This window comes from Trichosurus vulpecula, chromosome 2 (genome assembly GCF_011100635.1).
Source record: "Trichosurus vulpecula isolate mTriVul1 chromosome 2, mTriVul1.pri, whole genome shotgun sequence".
Classification (NCBI taxonomy): Eukaryota; Metazoa; Chordata; class Mammalia; order Diprotodontia; family Phalangeridae; genus Trichosurus; species Trichosurus vulpecula.
Window position 1 is genome coordinate 454,842,300 of NC_050574.1, and position 17,960 is coordinate 454,860,259.

General features: G+C 41.6%; 1 protein-coding gene across 4 annotated transcripts in view; it reads left to right on the plus strand.

The window, feature by feature from the left end:
- The window catches only part of SMPX (small muscle protein X-linked), a 94,819-nt gene extending 77,728 nt beyond the window's left edge, over window positions 1–17,091 (plus strand). For 2 of the 4 annotated variants that reach the window (XM_036746096.1, XM_036746098.1), the window contains exon 5: window positions 5,132–5,417. The gene's annotated coding sequence lies outside the window, so the exon portion shown is untranslated. Of the gene's footprint in view, window positions 1–2,908; window positions 2,946–5,131; window positions 5,418–16,644 lie in introns of those variants that run through there. The other 2 variants (XR_005009598.1, XM_036746097.1) reach the window with 2 other exon arrangements.
- The last annotated feature ends 869 nt before the right edge of the window (window positions 17,092–17,960 follow it).

Genomic DNA, 17,960 nt, shown 5'->3' on the forward strand with positions numbered 1-17,960 from the left:
AGGTTCCTTCTCATTTTATGAATCTCTGTGAGAAGTTGTGTTGGGGTGGGAACACACTGGATTTAGAATCAGAGGATCCAGGCTAGAATTTAACCTCATTTCAGGTTGCTAAAGGAAAAGACCCTGGAAAGAAGCCAGTATGAAAGGAGCTGGGTATCTCTGTCACATCCCTGTCCCCAGCCTGCTATACTGGAAACTTTGGGGAACTTCTTCTTGGGGTAGATCTGGAACTCTGTCTTGGTCGATATGAGTTTACCTTGCTTCCAATGGGAGAGCTCCTTCACTCTGCTGATATATATTCTCTTACGTTTACTTTCTCCTATTTCTGTTTTGCTATTGACTTGGCTAAATAGCTTTCTTCAATAAAAAAATCCCATTTGTGATACTTACTATTCATGTGACCTTGGGAAAGTCTTTTTATTTGTTTGAGCCTCAGTTTCCACATCTCAAAATAAAGGGATTGAACTCTGTATCTTCTAAAATTGTTTCTAGCTCTAAAGTCTATGAACTTTGACTCTGAGACAGAGCAAGGGTTATTTGGGAAGGATTTAGGACTTGCTGAAGTTCTATGAGTGGGCCAAGGGCTTTTGACTAACTGCTGTAAAGAAAGACTGGAAAAATTTCTCAGCCCACAGAAACGATCACCAGCCTTTGCCACACTGAAGGTGAAAGAGCACTGAACCTGACATCAGGGAACTTGCATTTGTGGATCTCTTAAACCCTTTGAATCTGTTTCTTCATCTATAAAATGGTAATAATCATCCTTTCTCTTCTGGTGATGGGGAAAAACAGCTAGTCTTTTTTTTTCTTTTTCTTTTCTTTTGGTAAATAATATTTTTTTTTCTAATTACATGTAAAGATAGTTTTCAATATTCATTTTTTAAAATAAGATTTTGAGTTTCAACTTTTTTCTCCTTGTCCTCTCCCTTCCCCAAGACAGCAAACAATCTGATATAGGTTATATGTGTACAATCATGTAAACATATATCCGCATTAGTTGTGTTGTGAAAGAAGAAAGGGGAAAAAACAACAAAAAAGTGAAAATAGTCTGCTTTCTGCATTCAGACTCCATAGTTCTTTCTCCGGTTGTGGATAGCATTTTCCATCATGAGTCTTTTGGAATTGTCTTAGTTCCTTGCATTGCTGAGAAGAGCCAAGTCTATCAACGTTGATGATAGCACAATGTTGTTACTATGTACAATGTTCTCTTGGTTTTGCTCATTTCACTCTGCATCAGTTCATATAAATCTTTCTCAGTTTTTCTGCTCGTCATTTCTTATAGCACAATAGTATTCCATTACATTCATATACCACAACTTGTTCAGCCATTCCCTAATTGATGGGCATTTCCTCAATTTCCAATTCTTTGCCACCACAGAAAGGGCTGCTATAAATATTTTTGTACGTTTAGGTCCTTTCCCCATTTTGTGATCTCTTTGGGATACAGACCTAGTAGTGGTATTGCTGGTTCAAAGGGTATGCACAGCTTGACTGCCCTATGGGCAAAGAAGAATAGCTAGGCTTACTTTATCTCTCCCAGACACACCCCAGTGAAATCCCCAGGGAGCTTTGATGGGTTGGTGAGTAGGAGAACAGACTCTCTCCCCCATACCTAAGTTATTCTCCTAATGCTGTGTCACAAATGAAATCATGGTAAACCAGGGCACAAAATTTTGAGCAAGTTCAATTTTTGGTAAGGCTAGCAATTACCAATAAAATGGTTCTTTCAGCTCCTCAGTCAGCTACAAGACCACAAAGTAGGGCTTACCAGCCTTCATCTAGTTTTGGGAAGTACAAGAGAAGAAAGAACAGGACACATCACAAGAAAACTAAATGATTGGACGGAAGTCAGGAATGAAGGACTAGCAACAACCCCTCTTTCCATCTTGTTGCTATGGAAAGCTCATTGGTGGTGTCCACCTGCACAGCCAGTTAGTGTCATGGCAATAAAAGACCAGCCTTTCTTGAAGAACAGTCAGTGGTACAGAGACAACAGACCAGACTCCCTGGCATCCACCTGCACCCTTTAAAGAGATAACAAATTTCTTCCATTTGTATCAGGGCAGCTTGTGGTACAGAGACAACAGTTTTTTTTCAGTTAAAGTGATTTATAAGGAAAATTTAACTCGTTAAACTAAGCTCAGAAAGGAAAGCTGAACTTCTGGACTCAGGAACTTCTGAGCTTAACTCAGAGACAAAGAAACATGACTGAGGTGGTTATAGAATAGAATCAGGATGGAATCAAATATAAAATGTAAATCAGTATTTGATTTTCTTAGCTGTAATGGTATATTGGGGTTAAGGATTAAGGTCCTCTTTTCCTCCATTTTGTTTTATTATATTAATGATAAAACTGTGTTGATATGTAAATGTTGGATTGTTTATCCTGAGCGAGGAGAGGACATAGATAGGTAGATAGATAGATAGCCAGAGTCAGCAAATAGTTTACCTTTTACTCCAGTCTTCTATGTGTGTATGGGGGTGGTTGTGTGGGGAGATAGACTTGTGGGGCTCGATGTGTTGGGGAGAGAAGAGTGGTCAAGAGAGACTAAGTATCTTTTGGGATGGTGTTGTTTTCTGAACCATGAAGTTTTATATAAATATAAATTATTACCACTGTCACAGAAATTGGTAACCTGGGGACACCAATCCTTTATTTAAAATCAGTCTTTTTTTTAACTTCTTTTAGAACTGGCATTTCTTTTAAAACTAGAACCCATTATGAGCTTTTACTTGTACTACATGGCAAGTGTCTCTAGGAGATTCCCAGAGTATTGATAGTATAATGGGGATCATGGTTAGTAGTCTTGGCCATCCTTCCCCTAACACCGCACAGACACAGACACAGACACAGACACTCACTCTCTCTCTCTCTCTCTCTCTCTCTCTCTGTGTCTCCACTCCTTAGGCTGCTTAGTGGACTCTATTACAGAAGTTTCAAACAAGTGAGTAAAGGTGTAAAGAAATGAAGTATGTGTTAATTAGAATGTTTTGAATGAAGAGAACTGAAGGAGAAATACGTGCAAAAAGCAAATATTTGTATTTTAATCCTTTGGAAGAGTGAGGTGGAACAATATTTCCGGTGCTGGTAACTAGGGATTAACCAAGGAATGAGAAAGTTAACATTTTCTGGTGGTTGAGAAAATCATTATGTTAAGATTCCAATCCTATAAAAATGGCCCAGATAGTAGGATGAAGCAGACTTGAGAAAGATCTCAGCCTTCACTTTCTTTGGCCTCTTTTTTCATAATGCTGACCACTCCTTCCTCCTTGCTTTTTGGCTTTGAGGAGAACTGACACTGTTCTTGGGCAGCTAGGTGGCACAGTGGATAGAGTACTGAGACTGGAGTCAGGAAGACTCATCTTCCTGAGTTCAAATCTAGCCTCAGACACTTACTAGCCATGTGATGCTGGGCAAGTCACTTAACCCTCCTTGCCTCAGTTTTTCTCATCTGTAAAATCAGCTAGAGAAGGAAATGGGAAATCACCTAGTATTTTTGTCAAGAAAACCCCAAATGGCATCACAAAGAGTAGGACATGACTGAAAATGACTAAACAACAACATATCACTTTTCTCTTGAACTCTAGTCTTGCTTTACAGACTGCCTGTAGAGCATTTATACCTGCATGCCCTAGTCGTGTAGGCATGGATATCCCCCTTCCCACATGAGCCCCACAAGTCTATGATGAGACTCAGTAAGTCTAAAGTGGGTCCCCTCCTCTTCCCCATGTAACTCCTCCTCTCCTAATTTTTCTTTTTTTTCCTTTCTTTTTTTTTTTGTTGTTGAGGTTACCACCACCTTCTCAAGCATCCTTTTGGAATCATCCTCTGTTATGCCTTCCTCTGCCTGCTTGTATTAGGAGGGCAGAGTTTATAATCTCAAAGAGGATCATAAACATGTCTGAAAGGTTCGGAACCACCGGATATAAGAAACTCTCAAAGTAGAAGGCAGAAGAATCAAAACATATGTTTAGGCTCCACAGTAACCAACCCATGAACCAGCAACCCCATTTTGATATATTGATCAAAAGCTTCCAGGCCCAATAAGTACGCCTTGAAAGAGTAACCAGGAGGCTACAGAGAAGCATGATTGCGTAAAGCAAAATCATGCTTCCCCCTCTATGGTAAAAAGATTACCCACTGGCCTGAAGTCCTTGTTCAGCTTCCTCCCGTAGGTCAGCTCTGCCACTGGCAGCTCCTGCTTTGGCTGTGGCTGTGGCTGTGGCTGTGGCTGTAGCAGCCTCTGGCTCCAACGGGAGCTGCTTTTAACCATCCGGCTTCTGCGGGGGTGTAAGGTACGCCGGGGAAAGCACAGGTTCTTTCAATCTGCTTAAGCAAGGTGAAGGGGTTGACCAGGAAAGCACAGGTTCTTTCCATCAGCTTAAGCAAGGTGAAGGGGTTGACCGGGAAAGCACAGGTTCTTTCCATCAGCGGAAGCAAGGTGAAGGGGCCAACAAGCTTACTCCAGTCCAACATACAAACAGCATTCAGTTCAGGGGAAAAAGCCAAACTAGTCAAAGGCACTTGTTGACTAAGTGCTAAGGAGCCCATTTTTGGTTGCCAATACACTGCTCGATATTCAATCAGTTATCAAGCCCTGGGATTCTACCTCCACAGCATCTCTAGTATCTCTCCCCCTCTCTCATTCACATAACTATCACCTTAGTCAAGCCTATCACCCCTTCACTCTTGGCCAATGGTAATAGCCTCTTTGCTTTCAAGATCTCCCTCATGTAGTGCATCCTCTACACATCTGCCCAAGTCAATGCTTATTGATTGATTGACATGGCTTAGTTCTGTAGAGGTCACTCAAAAACCTTTAGTGGCTCTCCATTGCCTTTAGAACAAAATACAAATTCTTCAGCCTAGCATTTAGTGTCCTACATAGTTTGGCTCCTACCTACTTTTCCAGCCTCACCTCCAAATACTCCCCTCCACATAGTTTGTCTTCCCATTAGACTGAACCACTTGACATTCTATCTCTTGTCTGAGCCTTTGCAGAAGCCACCTTCCATGATGACTAAAAGGACCAGACAAGTCAATTGATGTAAAAATTTGCTTGGTTCTTCAAGTTATTGTTAAATTTTGATCCCTCTAGTGTTAAAATGCTCCCATTTCTTTCTCTTTCAGAATGCACATCTTCTTATCAAGACTCAGTTTTGCTATCAACTCTTCTGCGGCCTTCTCGAATCCCCTAGATTGTTATTTCTTCTCTCTCCTTTAATTTCCTCCTGTTTTCTTACTTCTGTACACACTATGTCCCCACAGTAGAATGTAAGCCCCTTGAGGGAAGGTACAACTTTATTTTTTCTTTGTATCCACAAATATGATGCCTCGCGCTTTGTAGGAAGAAGACACGTTTATAACAGATATTTGAAATGGAATAAACATTTTAACACTTTATTGTTGAACTGAATTGAATTTGCGTATTCAATGTGTATCAGTTGGTTTTAAGGAAGGCAGTGTGCTACAGAGAGAAGAGATGTGAGTGGGATTCAGGAGCCCAGGCTTTCTTGTGTTTGACTTCAGATAAGTTACTTCTCCTCTCTGGGCCTCAGTTTGTAAAATGAGAGGATTGAATTATATTCCTCTTAAAGTTCCTTCCAGCTCTACGTCCTATGAGAATGGAATGCAAAATTCTGTAGGAATGTTTCTATGGGTAAATTGTGGAATGTGGAGCACTCATTTCTTTTGTATTGTTAGCTGGTGACCAGGGACTTGGTCAAGTCTTTAGTACAATTACATTTGAACTTAGAGTTTCGGTTCAGTCCTTACCTTTCCAGTGTTCTCACTCCCTTCCACAGTCCAGTGACATGGCCTTTTTGAAGTTTTTCCCATATGACACTTCAGTAATTTTCTTCGGGTGCTTCCATGCCTGGAATTCTCTCCCTCCCATCTCTACACTCCGGGCTTCCTTGGCTTTTCTCAAGTCTCATTTAAAATCCCTCCATCTTTAAGAAGCTTTTTCCTGATCTTCAAAACCAGAGCCTTCTCTCTGAGATTATCTGTCATTTATGCTGTGTATGTATCTTGTTTTTACAGTTGGTTTCATAGTGTTTCCCCCATTAGACTATGAGTGCAGTGACTTTTCTTTTTGCGTTTCTTTGTCTCTTCAGTATTTAACATGGTGCCTGGATGTAGTAGGTGCTTAATAAACACTTGTTGACTTTACTAGTCTAGTGGCTTCCCAAGTAGGTTCCATGAAACTGCCAAGTTTCACAAGTCATTTCTAGGCCTTTCCTTAAAACAATGGTCCTTGTGGGTGTGTTTCAGGGTCGGTGTGCTGAGACTTGATGTTCTAGCACATAAATAAGAAACTGAAGGGTTTCACAAGCTCAAAAAGTTTGAAAATCCCATATTGATTGGACAGAACAGAAAAGTTATGTGTACAGTTGATGCCTCGACCTAGAGATCCAATCTCCTTTCAGCCATGGGCATGAAGTAAGGTTTGCCTGGGTGTGCTCCCATATCCCTTCCTCAGCAGGGGTCAAGGGAAATGCTTACCCTGGGATTGGACAGCATACTTGGACCATAATCTACACATACCTATGATTACAACAACAAATAGCTTTGCAAGAAAGATTTCTCTAAAGCAAAATGACTGTCAAACCCAGGTACTGCTCCATATCTTTAGGGGAAAGGGAAGGGAGGGTCCTTCCCACGTAGTGAAACAAAGTGAGCCCTTTGCTTAAATTTCATTGAAATAGTATGGGATGTAGTCATAGAACGATATCAATGAAGGGAGCCCATCAAGAATTGTTTGGGAGGGACAAGAAATTGCAAAATTCTATGGTGGGAGGGTTAATGGGGAGGGGGCAGAGTTCCCTTAATTTCTCTTGGTGCTACAGAATATCTGGGGAGAGGAACGATTCCAATTTTGTCCATGTTATTTGCAAGTAAGCTGATTACTGCCAACTATATATGGTAAAATGTAGAGGATGTGAGGGACAACCAGGTGGTGCCATAGTGCACAGAGTGCAGGGTCAGGAGTCAGGAAGATTGCTCTTTGTGAGTTCAATTCTGGCCTGAGACAATTACTAGCTGTGTGACCTGGGGTAAGTCATTGAAACAAATTTGCCTCAGTTTCGTCATCTGTAAAATGATCTGGAGAAGAAAATGGCAAGCAACTCTAGTTTCTTTGTCAAGAAAACCCAAAGAGTCAGATGTGACTGAAAATGACTGAACCACAGAAGAGGATGTGATACCATTCTGGCGTTGGACAGTTTTAGAGCAAGATGTCCATGGTCTGTAATTTACTGTCTGTTACATGGCGGCATGGAATTACCATCAGCTAGGAGGTTGGAGGAATGAACTGTAGGAATGCTGTGGTGCTTGTATAGGATGTCTTTCACTTCTATTGTAGTTCTAGGGGGGTGGTTCACAGATATTCCTCTCAGTCCCAAACAACATATACCAGTGTAAAGCAGGCAGTGATGGGGGCTGTAGGATTCCACCTGGAATGGCCACTTTAAATCATGGGGCAACTGAGTTTGCCTCAAGATCCTATTCCTGAAAGATAGTATAGTGAAGGGGTCACCTAAGAGGACCTTAAGGCTCATCCAATGCCTCCCCCACCCCCATTTAACAGAGAAAAGCACTGGGGCCAGAAAGGTAAACTAACTTTTAAAAGATCATGCAGCTGATAAGTGGCAGAGATGGGTCTAGAACACTTATTGTCCAACATTTTTGTTTTCTAGTTGTTTTCAGTTGTATCTGACTCTTAGTGACCCCATTTGGGGATTTCTTGGCAAAGATACTAGACTGGTTTTCCATTTCCTTCTCCAGCTCATTGAGGCAAACAGGGTTAAGTGACTTGCCCAGGGTCACACAGCTAATAAATATTTCAGGCCAGATTTGAATTGAGGAAGATGAGTCTTCCCAACTCCAGACTGGGCATTCTGTGCACTGTTCCAACATCTTTAGCTTCCTTAATGAACTAGGTAGGAAATGGCTTAGAACCATAACTATCTGAGACATATGAGAATACATTCTTTTATTAGGACTTCGTTGTCAGGCTGGGAGGGACAAAACAAATCTCTAGGGATTGGTCCTGGAAGTGGGTCTTGAATTTTTTCGGTGATGGAATAAGAAGCATGCTCTTCTACAAGTAACACAAAGATACGGGACAATGGCTATTGATTGGAATACAGGATTGGGATTTAAAATTGTAAATGAAGTGGCCAGAAGCCAGTAGAATGAACTTCCTGAAGGTAAACCACAACCCAGAGTGGTATCCAGAGCCCTGGGTTTAGTCAGAAGACCTGGGATTGTGTCTCAGCTCTGCCACTTAACTCCTGTGCAGCTTACACAAATCACAGGACCTCTGGACTTTTATTTCCTCTTTTGCACTGGTTTGACTAGATTGGGGTTCTTAGCCTTTTTGTGTGACATCGACCCTTTGACATCTACGGAGGCCTATGGACCTCCTTCTCAGAATAATATATATTTTTTAAAAATGTATTTATTTATTTTTAGTTTACAACATTCAATTCCACAAGCTTTGGAGTTCCACATTTTCCCTCCCTGCCTCCCTTCCCCTCTCCCCCCCTCCCCAAGATGGCAAGCAATCTGATATAGCCTCTACATATACATTCACATTGAACATATTTTCACATTAGTCATGTTGCAAATAAGAATTAGAACCAACGGAATGAACTATGAGAAAGAAGAAACAAAACAAAAGAGAGAGAGAGAGAGACAGACAGACAGACAGAGAGAGAGAGAGAGAGAGAGAGAGAGCGCAAATAGTCTGCTTCGATCTGCATTCAGACTCCATAATTCTTTCTCTCGATATGGACAGCATTTTCCATAGTGAGTCTTTTAGAGTTATCTTAGAACCTTGCATTGCTGAGAAGAGCCAAGTCTATCAAAGTTAGTCAGTGCACAGTGTGGCTGTAACTATGTACAATGATCTCCTGGTTCTGCTCCCCTCACTCAGCATCAGTTCATGTAAGTGTTTCCAGGTTTTTCTGAAGTCCATCTGCTCATCATTTCTTGTGGCACAATAGTGTTCCATTACATTCATGTACCACAGCTTGTTCAGTCATTCCCCAATTGTTGGGCATCCTCTCAATTTCCAATTCTTTGCCTCCACAAAAAGAGCTGATATAAACATTTTTGTACCTGTGGGTCCTTTTCCCACTTGTATGATCTCTTTGGGATACAGCCTTAGAAGTGGTATTGCTGGGTCAAAGAGTATGTACATTTTTCTAGCCCTTAGAGCATAGTTTCAAATTGCTCCCCAAAATGATTGGATCAGTTCACAACTCCACCAACAATGCATTAGTGTTCCAATTTTCCCACATTTTCTCCAGAATTTATAATTTTCCTGTTTTGTCATGTTAGCCAATCTGACAGGTGTATTGTGCTATCTAAGAGTCATTTTGATTTGCATTTCTCTAATCAATAGTGATTTAGAGCATTTTTTCATATGGCTATAGATATCTTTAATTTCTTCCTCTGAAAACTGCCTGTTTATATCCTTTGACTATTTATCAATTGGGCAATGACTTGCATCAGAATAATATTTTTAAATAAATGGAAAGAAATGCTAAATATCAGTTAGAGGTTAGAGAAAATCAAGATAAAAGATAATATAAATGAAAATAAAGATTTTCCCATCCATGTTCCTTGACCCCTGAAATCTATCTTGGGACACTCAGGTGTCCTGGATTAGATGACCTCTAAGGTCCTTTCCAGTTCTAAATCCTATGATGCTATGTTCTCTAAGCGTGATAGTTATTAATAGCAGACACATTTCCCTGCGTTTATTTGTTAAGAGCCTGGATCTTATTCTCCCTATATAATCTTCTGCCTGTTCCTCTGAGGTGAATGTGATCACTTCCTCAAATTACCTTAGAGCACTTTGTCTAGACTTTTCCTTTGCCCCCATCACATCCCATCTTGCAGTGAGCCCTTGCTTGTGACCATCTAAACCCACTTTGTTGTTGTTTGGTCATTTCAGTCGTGTCTGTCTCTTTGTGACCCCATTTGGAGTTTTCTTGGCAAAGATACTGGAGTGGTTCGCAATGTCTTTCTCCAGTTCGTTTTACAGATGAGGAAATGGAGGCAAACAGGATTAAGTGACTTGCCTAGGGTCACACAGCTAATAAATGTCTGAGACAGGATTTGAACTCAGGAAGATGAGTCTTTTTGACTCCAGGCCCTGGGCACTCTATTCGCTGTGCCATCTAGCTGCCCCTTAAACCCACCATTAGATAGGTTATTTCCTTGAGGGCAGGAACTGCGCTACTCTTCAGCTCTATCTCTCCAGACTCTAGCACAGCTCCTTGTACCCACTGGATAGGGAGCTCTGAACCATGTGTGTGTGTGTGTGTGTGTGTGTGTGTGTGTGTGTGTGTGTGTGTGTATGATGGGCCCCGTTGGCAGTCCAGTGAAGTTATGGACATGTTCTTAGAATAATGTTTTTAAATGCTTAAGATGAAACATATAGGATCATAAAGGAAACTGATTATATTGAAATAGCCATTAAAATGTACAAAAAATAGTTCACCGTCCCAAGTTACGAATGTTTGTAGGTGTTTAGTTGAATTTAGGCTTGTGGGTGTTTTGTATCTTGAGAAGCAGCTTTTAGCTAAATCTCTACCATCCGCCAGTCCTTTGCTAATTTCCTGGAGCCTCCCGAAAGCTCAGAGTCTTGGCCAGTTTGCTCAGTTACAGGGGCTGGCACACAGTTCCTGAAAGCAGCAGCAGGGGGCATGTGGTGCTTCCTCCATTGGCTCTTTTCAAACTCGCCCGTGTTTCTAGGTTTGTGATTTAACACCATGTATGAAATTAACAACTGCATGTAGAGCTAGCTAGGTGTCTGGTCAAGGCGCCTAATGAAAGCAAGGGCACGGAGTGATCCACATTTCCTAAAATGATGCATGGGGGACTGTGGCAGCAGTGACTAACACATCTATAAATGGATCATGGCAAGAAATAAACATCACACGCTTCTCAGTCTGGACTAATGGGGAGATATCGACATGTGGAGAAATATTCAATGCATCCTCTCGTAGTCAGCAAATGCAGATTTCCCAAGCACGGCTTAGATGTTGGGTTTTAGTGCATGGGTCAAATGCCATTAGTAGAATACCTCAGATGCCCCCATATGCTTGTACATGCCATCCCAAAACAGAATAGCATACATGCAAGGATCTGACAGCTGTGGCCCCTGCAGTGAAGCTGCCTTCCTAAAGGGCACATTAGGAAAGAGCTTTCTGCTCAAATGCGCTTGCACTCAAACAACAAGTGTGGCTTACGGGATGGGACAATTTTAGCTCTCCATTTCATTCCAAGTTCTTCCCTTTTCAACGTGATCGGCCAAATCTAGAGCTCTGAGCCTGAGACTGTCGGTCTTTCTTCGCACATGTGTTGCCTCTCTCAAGGCTGGTAGGGGGCAAATGTTGAGCATCATCTTATCCTCCTTGGTATGTGGGGTGAAGGTAGAAGGAACAAGGAAGCTCTTCCAAGTGTGTGTAAAGATCTCTCGGACACAAGATCTCTCAAACATCTCTTGGGGCATTTGAATTGAAAGCAAGGATCATTGCCTATCTTTCTTGAAGCTATAGCCCATCTTAGTGGTGTTCTGTTGAGTTACAACTTTGATTCCTGGAATAAACTTCCCAAAATGTGCAGGGATTGTAGGGAGAACTAGGAAGAGGCAGAAGGGATCTCATTTTAGGTAAAGGAAGTGTAGCTTCTTAATTTACATAATTATTATGTTTTTAATTAGGCACCAAGTTCAGTTGTTTCAGAACCTTTTACATTTCATTCCCCTAGGGACAAAGCCCTAGTTGCCCCACACTAGTTATGGGTCTATTGTTGTGTCCTGTCTGAATGAAAGTGTACTTAGTTGTCAACTGCATGTAAGTTTTTACAGTTCTTTGCTGAAACTATCTTGGTTTTCCTTGATCCAAACAGTCATAACATTAAGTCGCTTGTTCATAGTACATTAAGGTTTATAACAAAACCCGTGTTCCTCCATAACCCAATGAGGTAGGTATTGCATTTTCACTTTTTTAGATGAGGCAAGTAAGACTCAGGGAGTGAACAGGGAGGTTGAGGGACTTTGCCAGAACATGCACTCAGCCATCAATTGTGGGATGTGGGATTTAAGTCCTGATCTGACTCCAAGACCTATTTCAACTATTACTTTCCCCAGTCTCCCTTCAATATTCTAGAAGAAACATGGTTAGCATCCTCCTGTTCTAAATGGGAAAAGAGATCCCAGAGAGTAGCAGTAATGATGCTTCGGGCAAGGGAAGGAATAATGTGTATGTTTCTTCTTTTGATATAGGGGTCCATAGACGCTACCCTCTTCCTCTATTCGTTTTTACAAATGGCATTGCACAGCTTAATGTTCCAATGGAAGATCCAGCAACTTAGAGAGAGCAGATGAATTTTATTTAGAAGGATCTATATAGTACATAATGGCAAAATTTCTGGATCCAGAATGAGGAAAGATGAGTTCAAATCACATCTCTGATGCTAATTTGTTGTGTGACCCTCAGTTTCTCTATTGAGAAAATGTGCATAATTATACTCACAGACTCTATTTCACACAGCTGTGGTGAGGCTCAGGTGAGAAAATGTATGTAAAGCCCTAAACAAGCCTTACAAATGCTGCAGTAACATCACTTGTTCATTTTATTATTATTATTTGTACTGGAACTGTGATTTCATTGCTATAGAGAACTCCCAGTGAGGAAGCTCCTTTTATCAATGCGTATTGGTACTTGCCCTGCAATTCAAAGTCTTACAGAATTGCCTCAAGAACTGAGAGGTTAGGTGACTTGTCCAGGGTCACGTAGTCTGTGTGTGTCAGAATCACATTTTCTAGGCTCCAACAGCCCTCTACCTACTAAAACTGGCTGTCTCTCATTACTGTTACTGTTGTCTTTGTAGTCACCCAGTGTAACTGTGTGTTAACATAGCTAGGGAATATAGACAATGAATAGTATTCTTTTCATGAAGAATTCACTTGCAGTTTCTCCCTTCTGCAGGAAAGATTGAGCAGCTCGTTTTCTGGGGAGTATTTCTCTGTCCAGGGGTCCCTCATATGCAAACACAGCCTAGAAGAAATTGCTTCCACTGATGCTCAGTGGAGTAGCAGGGACTATGTTGTCAAAAAAGCTGCTCGGGTCATACTTCCGAGAGACAGAGAGAGAGAAAGGAAGGAGTGGGACAAAGGAGGAGGGAGGAGAGACAGAGACAGAGACAGAGAGACAGAGGCAGAGAGAGGGAGGGAGGAAAGAACAGAGAGGGAGAGAGAGATGGAGAAAGGGAGGAAAGAGTGAGGGAGAGACAGAGATAGAGACAGAGGCAGAGAGAGGGAGGGAGGAAAGAACAGAGAGGGAGAGAGAGAGAGAGATGGAGAAAGGGAGGAAAGGAAGGGGAAGGAAAGAGTGAGGCAAAGAGAGACAGAGGCAGAGAGGGAGGAAAGATGGGAGGGGGAGAGAAAGATAGAGAGAAGAGATGATGGGGAGGAGGGAAGGAAAGAGAGAGATGCTTGCCGAATGTCACTAAGTAGGTCACCTTAGCAGTAAATATTATTGCATACACACTGACCATATGTACAACATCGCTAGGGCAAAAGCCAGGATGTAGATGATGAGGAGGTGATGGCATATCAGGTCTAGCATATTTTGTTGGGGAGTTGATTTTGCTGATGCTCTTGGTCTGTCTGGGCACGGCTTTAAAGAGTGGCGACCAGCTGTGGTTTTAGCAGAGTATCTTCATTTCTAGCCTAGCCTGGAGTGATAGGGATGGTATCTGCTTAGAAATTTTCTTAGGAATTATGAAGACAAAATAAGGCACAATAGCTATATTATACACGGAGGGATACTTGTATGTAGAACGTGGCTTGCTTGGACTAAAGATGGATGATTTCTGGCAAAATGAAGGCTACAGAAATGTTAGGGCTGGAGCCAGTTAGTTCTGGGGGCAGGATTTCCCCAGGAGGATTGATACTGAAGTGTTTGCTTCCAGTTGTACAAATGAATCACTACTGCCATGATTTCTTTCCTGTAGGTTTTCTGCCTGTGTGCTTGGTACCTGGCACAAATTAGATTCTTCATTAATGCTAGCTGACTGACTGACCGACAGCTTGAACGTAGTCCTTTGGTTTTTGGAGGAGATGGGTGAGGCGTATCGAAACATTTATTTAGCAATCACTCCGTATAAGAAATCAAGCTAAGCACAAAAATAAACATTAGAATCCCTGCTCTCAAGTAGCCTCCACTCTACCATGAGACCGTATCTCACATAGTTTGTTGTCGTTTGTATCTGTGATTTCATCAACATTGTAAACTCCTGGGGGGAAAGCCCAATGTAGATGGGCAACTTCTCTGACATACATACATACATACATACATACATACATATATATATGCATACACACATACATGTATATATATATACACACATATATATGTACGTGTGTATGTGTGGTCTCTAAGAGTTGAGATGCTAAGTGAATTGCTAAGCATCATACAGCTACTGCCAGAGGCACTTCTTAGAATGAGGTCTTTCTGCCTCGGTGACCAGATGTCTATCTGCTACACCAAGCTGCCTCTAATTTCTGTGGCATTTTACATACATTGTAAACTCATTTTATCCGCACACTTCCCTATGAGGTAGGTAGTCCAAGAAAGTTCTCTTCATAAGGATTTTAGACACGAAAGATCCCTTAGAGCAGGGATGGGGAACCTGGATTTGTTCTGTGAAGTTTGGATTCAATCAACGGGCCGTACTTGAGGACCTAGAGAGCCACATGTGGTCTCAAGGCCGCAGCTTCCCTACCCCTGTCTTAGGGGTTCTCTAGTTCAGTGGTTTTTAACCTGGGGTGTGTGAACCATAGAAAAAAATATTAATAACTATATTTTGATATAATTGGTTTTCTTTATAATTTCATGGAGTCTATACTTTCTATGGAGTCCATAGGCTTCATCTAACTGCAAAAGGGGTCCATGACTCCAAAATGGTTAACACCTCTTGATCTTGTTGAAGATTTTATGCATGAGAAAACGGAGGCTAAAAGAAACATGTGCCCATTATGAGGGCAAGTCATAAAGCTGGCATGTGGCAGAGCCAGAACCCCAGACCAAGGCCACCTAACTCCAAATATTAGGGGTATTGCTGCAGTATTAGGGAGCAGTGCATAGGGCCCTGGGCCCCTTTGCTTTGACTGAGCTTACATCAGCATTTTGCCCAAGGAAACCAAGCACCCAACAGGCCAGCTTGGGCCCAGCTGTGGCACTGAGCTTCCTTGCTCACGCTTAAACTTCCATCCTGAACAACAGCCCTTGGGAACCTGCTTGATGTCTATGCTCCCATACTGACCAGAATCAGAATGTGGGGCTTTAATGGCCTCTCCTGTTGGCCTACTTTGCATTCTTCTCCAGCCAGTGACAAATAAAAGTTGAGAAGTTATCGAGTGTGTTAGATAGCTGCCTTAGTGCAATCATGACTGAAGAATGAAATAAAGATTAACTTTTTGCAAAGCATGACAATCTTTACTTTTTGGTAATTTAATATTTTATTTTTATCAATTACATGCAAAAAAATTTAACTTTCTTTTTTCCCCAAATTTTGAGCTCCGAATTCTGTCCCTCCCTCCCCTTCCCCCCACTGAGAAGACGAGCAATTTGACATAGATTATGTAGTCCAGCAAAACACATTTCCATGTAAGTCATGCTGTGAAAGAAAACAGACAAAACAACTCCAAAGGAAAATAAAGAAAGCAAAGAAATGTGTCTTCGACCTGCCTTTAGGTTCTACCAGTGCTTTCTCTAGTGAGGGACAGCATCTTTCAGCATGACAATCTTTAGAACAGAGATGCGCTCAATCAAGCATCCTCCTGGATTGCCGGTGCGGGGCGGACCCCAAAGGAGGGCTTCCTACTCCATCAGCGGTTATCAGTTGCAAGGTGACCCTTTCTGATATTTTTGTGTGGATTCCTATGAAGCAGCAGTGGCAGAGCGGATAGAAAGCTGGCCTTGCAGTTAGGAAAAGCCGAGTTCAAGTTCTGCCATTGACACATACTGACCAAGTGACCCTGATTAAGCCATGACCTACCTCGATGCTCTGGGTAACTCTTTTTTTTTTTTTAAATAGTCCCTATCCTGTTCCTGAGACACAAGTGAGGATTATCTTCCCTAATAACCCACTGGAATACCATTTCACACATTTACTTATTACACGCAAGTAAAAAACCCCGAGTTTTAAATCATTGCATTTTTCTGCAATCTGTTGTTACCTGGATAGATATCGACGGTGGAAGCCTTCCCCTTGGAGTTCACTTTGATTATTGGAGTTGAGGGGATGTTATCAGTGGTGGGATTCAGTGGGTTCGCACTGGTCAGGTAGAACCAATACCTAATTTTAGGTTGAGTTCCGAGAACTGGTTGTTAGTGGGGGTGGGGCCTAGGCCTGCCACGTCAGCAGAGGGGGGCAGTGCCTTGGCTGGGTTTCATGGAGAACCAGTAGTTAATTCATTTGAATCCCACCACTGGATGTTATGTCCTAGGAAAGCTGGGGCTTCAGTTTTTCATTGTTTCTGCTCTGATTTGTTTATGAACTTTCTGCTAAAAATAACTTGTGAACGCTAAGAAGAGGTCCTTTGGTTTTTCCTTTTGCAGGGCCTGACTTGAAGACCCAAGGAGAAAAAATGGATTCCAATGAATGTAGATCACTAAAATATTTTATATATTTGTATGAAGATTATGAGCTTCCTGAATACCAGAGACTCCAGAAGAAACATCCTATTTATACATTTATACCTTCTCTTTCCTGCTGGCCCCTGTTCTTAATTAAAAATATGCTTATGGCACCTGCAGAGAAAAGCCTCCAGGCCAAACATGTTTGGGGGCAGGGGCCACAAGGTATGATCTGATGAACGGAAACACAGAATGTTAAATCACATTAATTCTCATTGGAAGTCATATCGACCATTTCTCATGATATTTTATCAATATTTAAAAGAAACAAAATGAATATTAGTTCTCCCACTTGTATAACTACACGAATAAAACTTTTTATGAGCTAAAATAAACATCAAATAAATGTAGATTGCAAATTAAGACTCAGATAGTCTGGTATACTGTTGTGTTGACATGCTTCTGGAGGTGAAATGATGATATAGAAATGTTGGAGACCACACAATGGACCCCATCTTTGCCTTAACCCAGGCGACCCCATTTGGCTCTCTGAGGACCAGACAAAAATGTTATGGTTGGCCTGAGGAGCTGAATATTCAGTTGATAGCTTTCTAAAAGGAAAGCTATTTAGAATGACAATGGGCTAATGATTTATTAAGGCTCATAGACCCAGAGCTGGAAGAAACCTTAGAGGTCATCTAGAATAACCCCTTTCATTTTACAAATGAAGAAACTGAGGTCAAGAGAAATTATGATACTTTCCCAAGGTCACACAGCTAGTAAGGTCCAGAGTTGGGATTTGAATCCACATCCTCTGTCTCCAAATCCAGTTATCTTTCTACTGCAACATTAAGATAGGGCAACCCAATTTGTCTTTCAGTAGTAGGTGTAAAATTGGAAATTCTTATGTGGTTGACTGATTGATTACAATTACTGATTGATCCAGGCCTGCCCAAACACCAGCTGGTAGTAGTCAGTCACTCAATGGTAATGTTGGACAAGCAGTCTTACAGATTTACAAATTTATGTGCTCTAATTGGACAAAATATTGCTATTACTGAAAATTTCAGGTAGGCTGCAGTTGGTCAGTGGCTGTAAGTTGGACGTTAAAGTATCCACGTCTTCATATAGCCTGCTTCCCAATGCAAAGGGTGCAGTGTGGTGTCCATGCAGGTTTAGACATGTCTACAGGAGTCTGTCTAGATTTAGCTTTCAGTGGGGCATGAATGCATTATCTCTAGAGTCTCCTCCACCTGCCCTTCTCCAGGGCAGACTTTGATTTTTGCCAGGAGATGAAG